The sequence below is a fragment of the Plodia interpunctella genome, chromosome 25 (assembly GCF_027563975.2).
Source record: "Plodia interpunctella isolate USDA-ARS_2022_Savannah chromosome 25, ilPloInte3.2, whole genome shotgun sequence".
Classification (NCBI taxonomy): Eukaryota; Metazoa; Arthropoda; class Insecta; order Lepidoptera; family Pyralidae; genus Plodia; species Plodia interpunctella.
This window is the reverse complement of record NC_071318.1, coordinates 6,362,374-6,371,347: the sequence shown is the minus strand read 5'-3', so window position 1 is coordinate 6,371,347 and position 8,974 is coordinate 6,362,374. Positions and strand designations below refer to the sequence as shown.

Sequence of the window (8,974 nt, the reverse complement as noted above, 5' to 3'; positions counted from 1 at the left end):
AAGGTATGAACGCCTGCCAAACCCACCAGGGGGGAATAGTTAGTAATATATATGTTTGACGACCTCCGTGGCTTAACGGTTAACATGCCGTTAGGAATAAATGGTATTGTAACATATGGAAGCAGAAAGGGGAGGCCTTTGCCCAGCAGTGGGACAAACAGGCTAGACAACCTCGGTGGCGAAGTGGTAAAGTGCTTGCCTCTCAACCGAGAGGTCCCGGGTTCGAATACCGGTCAGGTCAACATGGAAAATGATCTTTTTCAGATTGACTTCAGTCTTGGATGTTTATCTATATATGTATATGTTACAGAATATCGTATCGTTGAGTTCCCATAACACAAGTTTCGAACATACTTTGGGGCTAATTCAATCTGTGTCATTTGTCCCTATATATAAAAAAAAATGTAGGATTGTGCTCTCCGATTTTACCACATATACACGGGCACGTCGGCCGCGGAAAATATTTGTTTCTGCCATTACAAAAATTTGTCTACGGTGTTGTGTCAGTCTTTGTGTGTGTCAGGCCATCGGACTCACGTTACAAGCTTAGTGCGGGCCGTTGAGTATTTTTAATTTACTTTTATATCTATATCACACTAATTTATCTATATTATTATTTTAGGAAGATTTTACAGCACAAATAATAATTTAAACTGATCAATAATTTGATTTTTTGACTTTAACACTTTTCACGTGAATATTTTTCTGTTGTCTATTTGTTTGTATTTAATTTACGTTTCATACTGGAGTGTCTGCAATGAAATTAACTATTTACTATTCTTTGACTGTAGTTTTCAAGAGATGTAAATAAAAACTACACTCCGCCATAGGAATAACTACTCGGTTTTGTGTTAAAATAACACTGAGTTTTAACCAAAAGGACTTCCTTCTGAACTGAACTGTTCCCTTTGTGTCTTTATTGGGAACAATACTAACAAGTCCTAATAATCCTAATACTATTGTTAAATGCGAAAGTTTGTGAGAATGTATGTGTGTGTATGTTTGTTACACTTTCACGTAAAATGTACTGGACGGATTATTGTGAAATTTGTTACACAGGTAGAAATTAACCTGGAAATTATTCGAGAAGATTACAAAATTATTAATTATAGGTAATTATTACAAAAACTACCCTATATGTATTCATATAGGGTACTTTTTCACGGGAGCGAAACGCCGGGCTGCAGCTACACAAACATATATTACATACACGCACATCCTCAAAAACTTTCGCATTCTACTGATATTATAAATGCGGAAGTTTGTGAGAATGTATGTGTGTACCTATGTATGTTTGATAAACTTGATAGATAAAACATTTATTTGTAAAAAAAACTTTAATGCGAAACATACTGGACTGATTGTTATGAAATTTGCTACACGGGTAGAATTATAATAACATGGAATAACACATAAGTTACTTTTTATTTCGAAGTATTTTTATCGAAATTCCCACGGCAGCGAAGTGGGAAGTAGGTATAATTAAGTCAACATTTTATGACCGCTTCGACATTTTGCAGCTGAATCAGAGGGAATCTGATAAACTCTGATAAGAGAGGGGAGACAAGGAGGTACTAAAGGGAAAAAAGTTGGAGTAAAAGTTGAGTCATTTTGGAAAATTCTGCCACTGAGAACAAAGCAGTATTGTGTGATGTTAATTCTATAGCCTTGACGGTGACTTTGGTATAATTATATATTACTTAAATATATATAAATTGCTTTGCTTAATTATACTATTATATTAAGTCTTTACATATGAAATTGGCGTTTTGTTGTACTGGCCACTTTAATCACAAATTTCTCCTCTTTGGTTGGGAATTCCAAATTCAAATTTATACAGCTAATTTACACATGTATCTGTGTTTCGTTAACCGTCATTCATTTTTTTCTTCTTCTGATTTTTCTGTTTGATTTTATCCCGTCCGAATGGTTTTTTTTAGTAAGTAAATAAGCAAAAGTGCATAGATAATAATGTTTCTTACTTTGATTAAATAAATATATTATATTAAAAAATATTCGACTTTTTATTCCTCCTATACCATACGCCAATTTCATACGTAAGAACCTAATATTTATTTAATTATATATTACTTTGCTTTTGCTTTATTATTGTCAATATCTCGGGTTCTAAGCAACGTATCGCGATGTAACCTATACAAGATTTTAAGTTAGACCGTTCGCTATACAACTGTGAAATCGCATCGAATTACATTCAACAGTTTTTGCGTGATGTGCGAACAAACATACAGGCGGACAGACCGAAAAAAAAAATGTTTTTCATTAATATCACCACCACGCAGATATAGCTTATTTAAAGCTTTATTAATTTTTCCTTTATCTATAGTACACATACAGATAACTGCATTGGATTTTTTACATAATTTTTGTTGGCTTTTTTATGCTCCGAAAATAATAATAATAATATATCAAAATTCTCCAAAGGGCCTCTACGTGTTGGATCCATATCCCCACGCAAGCCTCTCAAAGGACCGGACTTAGTGCCGTGAATCCCAAAAGGAGATACAAATATATATATATATATATATATATATATATATATATATATATATATATATATATACAAAACAATAAACCAAAAAACACATGTACGAAACAAATTCAAAAGTGTAAAAATGGAGGATTCAAATTAAATGAATGCTTGAGAATAATATTTGTTGCCACTAAAGTTGAGTATGAAATGTGAATATCTGGGAATCCCGCTATAAATTAGAATGAAATTAATTTAAAAGCTTAGCTTAGCAAGGATTTTCTGAGTAATCCAAATTAATATAGAGACTTTCCACTTTTTTAAACTTTATTTACTTTTAGGATTCAAATGACATTTTTTTAACGGAATAACGAAAACCAGTTTGTGTATGAAAACCCGTTTTAGTGTACAATAAAAGTAAGATACTTACTTATTAATATTTTCTTCTTATGTATTACGAGTTGTAAAAGTGTTCTCTCATTTTCATTAATTTTCACATAATTATACACGAAGCTTATAATTCCAATAAATAAATAATGTCAAAAATGAATTTTTCACAAAATTTCACGTTCTCTATGGAGGATGATCGTGGTCATTACATGGATTGAAACACAAAACAACTTTCTTAGCACTATTAACGAATTGGTTTGCCATTGCCTTCTCCGTTTCACACACAAATTGATAATTAACCAAAGGTGCACGATGTTTTCCTTCACCGGAAGCAAGTGCTGGTCCATCAATATACATGAGTCAGATTGCTATAAAGTTATAAACTCATGTGGTAAATAGTATTCGAACCTGGCACCTTTTGATTCACAGGCAAGCGCCTTAAACATTTCACTACGATACACAGTTCACACAAAAATGTACCCCAACAATATAGGCGAAAATTTCGAGATAAAACATCTAAATAACAGTGGAAATAATAAAATTTAGGATAAGGATTGGCAATTATCTCCTGAATTTGGCTGCGCTGCTAATCGTTAAGGGTTAACTCCTCAGTTAAAGTAGAGTAACTGAATTCTTAAGTATAGAAGGTTCAATATTCACGAAATTGATATTTAACCCGCGGCACTAGCACAGAAAAAACTTATCAAACCAAAAATCCTGTCGGACTTTCTTTCAATTTTTTTCAACGCTTTTCAAGAAAAATATCTCCGGAAAACATGCTTTTGTCGTAATATACCAAATTCCTTAACCAAGTGTGTGCAAGGTCAATTGACCTCTTTTCCCCTTATATTAACACTATAGGTACCTGAAGCAAATCGAAATCTTGTTAGACGCTGAAGCATTAACAGTATTTCCAAAGACATTTTACATTAGGCCGATCGTAAAAACGCAGCTGAATTAAAAAAATATAAATTATATACGTGTTCCTGTCCAGGCTGCAAGGCGTCACAGCCGATAATGATACTAGGAGATGATGAAAGAAATAGAAAATACCCTCGTGGGTTCTATTGGCTAACGTACCTAAACTTCAGAGTGACGCCCTACTGCCCCAAGTTTTCACATTTATTGAAATAATTACCCCCTTCCACCCCCGGGGTGAAACTTGTACCTTCTACCTATTTACCTTTTGGCCGGTTCTTATTGAAAAACTTTTAGACACATTGCCTTCAGTGTTAGGGTGAATTCACACTTGATTGCGTTTGATGGTTTAATAATGAGTTTTGTTTCATGGATTTCCTTTAATTTTGTAAAGAAATAAAGTTTATAAGAGATTGTTTGATAAGTTTGTAATTTATCGCTCTGTCATTAGCACTATAATTTCATTGAGAGACTTGCTTTTGGCCAAGGATTCGTCCGCGTGAAGCGGAAGCGACAAAAAAAATTCATATTAATTAGTACTCTTGTATAATTTTCGACTGATAAATTTTATTTTGTAATTTCTATATATATATAACCCTATACATAGGTATATAAATCTTTTAATATAGATTTATAAACAAAAAAGTACCTACTCTTTGCTTTTTCTGTATGTCTCATCCAATACGAGTTTGAATTCTGTCTCTCTCTCTCTTCTAGCCTTTTCATTCATTCCAAACAAGCCAACTGTGGCTTGTTTAATTCTTTATATGTCTAATTAACCTCATCTTCCCTTCACTTCGTGTATACGTGGCGTTAAATAGGTACACTTTTTACAAACTTTATTTAACTGGCAATGTGTGTCGTTATGTCACTATGTCTCGGGTAGAATTTTGCATCTCAATTTTGAACAGATATTATATTAAATAGGTACACTTTTTACAAACTTGATTTAACTGGCAATGTGTGTCGTTATGTCACTATGTCTCGGGTAGAATTTTGCATCTCAATTTTGAAGCAGATATTCCAACTTTCACAATTTTTTTGGGATGTTCACTAAATCCCAAGCACAATGTCATAGAATTTCAAGAAGTGGGCCCTCAGACCACACGGCATGTGTGTGATTGAGCTGAAATTTTGTACACACGTTTAGTTTGGATGACAATGCATTATTATGATAAGCTAGACCTAACGGTACACCCAGAAACGGCTCCAGACGGACGGATACGCACATTATATTTTTGTCACACATTAAAATGCAATAAGATCACTCTGACAACAATAAAAGCTTGTGTCAAAAATGACATTTTTGTACAAGAACTTATATGTACCCTTGTATTTCGACAAGTGCGCAATCCCCACGAGCATAAGTTAGTTATGCAAGCGAATTTGTATCGCGAGTTAGTAGTGTGTTTTGGCGGTAAATTTGTAATAGCCCTCGCAACTTTGCCTAATAAATTCTGCAGGGGGATTAATATGCCAGGACATAAACAGTTCCCTCGGGTATTTTAAGAAGTTAATTCAGGGTTCAAAGGACTGGTAGAACAAGTCTATTTGGCAAACTGTGGCATAGAATAATTATGATTCAATTCAATCGTGTTATAAGTACGTAGTAAGTATGTATTATAAGCACATGCCATACTCCTGGCGGACACGTATTTATACCTGATATTTATTTGTACTATGTTTCATTAATTAATTCTTTCATTCATTCATTCGTTCGTTTCGTGTATTCATTCGTTCATTCATTCATTCCCGAAAGACCCGTATAACGTGCTTATCGGTGTAATTTAGATGCTGAACTGAAATAGTGACAAGTTGTCCATTGACGAATAATCTCTAGGAAGTTTATATTTAGGTATATGTAGAGTAATAAGAGAAAGTATAGTCTAGATATAAAATTTTTGTTTCCCCAACGCGAAATCACGCCGATGGCCGCAATTTGGCCTTATTTAATCTTGTGGAAGCTCACAAAACTTTATATGCGAGTAGTTTTATTTTAAGCTTGTCGTATCGAGGTCGCGTAACCTTGAAATTTTAATGCAGAGAGCAAGCCTTTTTGATGTTTTCTTGTTTTGAGAATTAAACAGCGACGGTAAATGCTTAAAGAAATAAATGGTATTGTAACATATGGAAGCAGAAAGGGGAGGCGTTTGCCCAGTAGTGGGACAAACAGGCTGGACAATCTCGATGGCGAAGTGGTAAAGTGCTTGCCTCTGAACCGAGAGGTCCAGGGTTCGATCCCCGGTCGGGTCATGATGGAAAATGATCTTTTTCTGATTGGCCCGTGTATTGGATGTTTATCTATAGATGAATTTGTTATAAAATATAGCATCGTTGAGTTAGTATCTCACAAAACACAAGTCTCGAACTTACTTTGGAGCTAGCTCAATTTGTGTGATTTGTCCTAGTTATATTTGTTATTTATTTATTTATAAAAAAAATAAAGATATTACTTTGAATTGAAGCACATCTTCATCTGCGCTTTGGAAGTCGGCGGTAGACTTAGTTTTAAATAGATTTTTAACATATTTGGCAATAGGGTATTTAGATACAAGTCTTTGTTAACGTTAGGGAGATCACATTGCATTTAACTCGTGATAACGCTCCGAAACCCACCCAAAATTTGAATCTGAATAAAATTAAACATTTTATCAACAAAAATATATAACTAAAGTTAAATTATGATTTTTTTGTCAAAATATTTTGTTCAAAATGTGGTTTCTAATGAAATTTCAATGTAATGTTTTCCAGTTCCACCCGCGTCCGTCTCACCTCGATTACAGAATGTTTAGAATACAAAAGTTAAGTTTGTGTTAAACTTTTTTCAATTCTGCCTCTATCACATCTGAGCTTGTTCCTGGTTGGCTATGACGTTTAGGCTATGAAGCCTAGAAATCTTGGCTAGTCGACTTCAATAATAAATCATTTTTTTTTTTAGTTAGTTTTTTACAAACGTCCGCCTCCAGATGTTAAACATGTTTAGAATGTTTGTCTTTCAGCTGTAATATATAGTTTTTATCCCTTGGTTGCCCTGTACGACATCCACTGGTGTATTGAGTGGCTCTATTCAAGCCGCCGTTAGCTTAAATGTTTGAGTATTTTATATAACAATTTCATTGATATAAAAAATATATTGATATAAATTTTATCGTTAATATACCGTAAAAAAATATATTTTCCGCGTTTTAATTTTTAGTTAAAAGATATTTGAAATAATATCGACATGACAATAAAGTGATCAAATTTATGAATTAAAAAAAATGGCATAAAATGGATTCCAAGGAAAACTTTCTAAAGCCAACTTCGTACAGCCTTATTTCTGTACTTCGCCATTCTGTGTTTTTCTAGAGTGATTTATACTCGAACTGAAAGTACAAAGTTTAACGCGACGTGAGAATATTTATGTCGTCTGTCCTGTTTTGGCAAAAATTCTGGTAAACATGAAAATCCAAGTAACAAAGCTAAGAGAAGTGCTATCTGCTCTCATTTACATGAAAACAGCTGTGTGACTCTCTAAGGGCGAGTTGCACCAATCAACTTTGACTTTAATCTGCGCGCCGCCGACGACGTTTAGACAAAATGGTGGCGGAGCTGATAAAACACCCAACGCGTTATTCTAATATCGAGACGAAAAGGTGGCAAAACGGATCCAGTGCTGAATGCAACCGAGAAAACGAATGAGAAATATATTATATCGATACCTAAAGTATCGATACTTCTGCTATCTGGTACATAGCGTCTACTAATGCATAGTTTTACGTAATTCCTAGTTCTGTGCATGTCCCTTGTCATATGCTATCACGGTCTTGCCAAGATGATGTTGAGATATGGCTGTTGGAATTGTTTTGCTATTAGATTTTGTCGCTACGTTTTTAAAATGAAATTATTTTAATTTATTGCGGGACATGCAATGAGACACACAGTTGGTAGATGTCTTAAAGTTAGACATCTAGCAACTTTGTTAAATTCAATTCTATTCGATTCTGTTCGATTCTATTCGATTCTATTCGATTCTATTCGATTCTATTCGATTCTATTCGATTCTATTCGATTCTATTCGATTCTATTCGATTCTATTCGATTCTATTCGATTCTATTCGATTCTATTCGATTCTATTCGATTCTATTCGATTCTATTCGATTCTATTCGATTCTATTCGATTCTATTCGATTCTATTCGATTCTATTCGATTCTATTCGATTCTATTCGATTCTATTCGATTCTATTCGATTCTATTCGATTCTATTCGATTCTATTCGATTCTATTCGATTCTATTCGATTCTATTCGATTCTATTCGATTCTATTCGATTCTATTCGATTCGATTTAATTCAAATCGTTTATTGCCATTCATGTTGTACATCAGTTCTCTTAGCTACCTAACACATAATAGGCACAATACGAACCCTGTCGGGTATTTGCTAACAACAATATGGCACGGCAGCCGGATTTATTATAAAATTTAAATTTCGATAGTTACATAAATGGATGCAATTTCTATTATTAATAATTCATGTCATGTCATAATAATATTATAATAAAAAGATAAAAAATACGTCATAATAAGTTAATTAAATTACATAGTTAATGAACATCTAAATAATAAGTCTAATGATAATTATATAGTATAGATAATATTTTCTGTGATTGTACTGTTTCTGAAGGAAAGCTGTTCGCCTGTCTGGGGTCTGACCACCTGGGCCAACAAGTGTCACTTATTCGTAACGAAGAGTCTAACCTTATCTCCGCTCCTGTAATTCGTAGGCCGTTAACTAAGTACCGCAAAATGCGTTTTCGCGAAACCATAAATAAGAAATTGCCTGAATTAGATTTAACTAAAAATCCTAATGAACATTATAATAAGATTTTTAATACAGTGGAAACAGAATTCAAAAAAACTTTCCCTCTTAAGACCTTTAATAATAAAGTGAAACTTAAATTTTGCGATTGGGCTACAAATGGTATTTATATTAGCAGAAACAAGTTGTATGAACTTTATGGTCAAAAACAGTATAATTTTAATGCGGAATTTATATCATATGTTAAACGTTACTCTAAAACTTTTAAAAAGGTATGTTCAACAGCAAAATCTTTATATTTAACTTATAAAATAAAAAATTCTAATGACAAAATCAAAACAGCTTGGTCAATCATTAATAAAGAAACCGGCAAGTTTA

At 33.4% G+C, this 8,974-nt stretch overlaps 1 pseudogene; it reads right to left on the bottom strand.

The window, feature by feature from the left end:
* Positions 1–1,525: 1,525 nt before the first annotated feature.
* Positions 1,526–8,151, bottom strand: LOC135309967 (uncharacterized; annotated as a pseudogene).
* Positions 8,152–8,974: the final 823 nt, after the last annotated feature.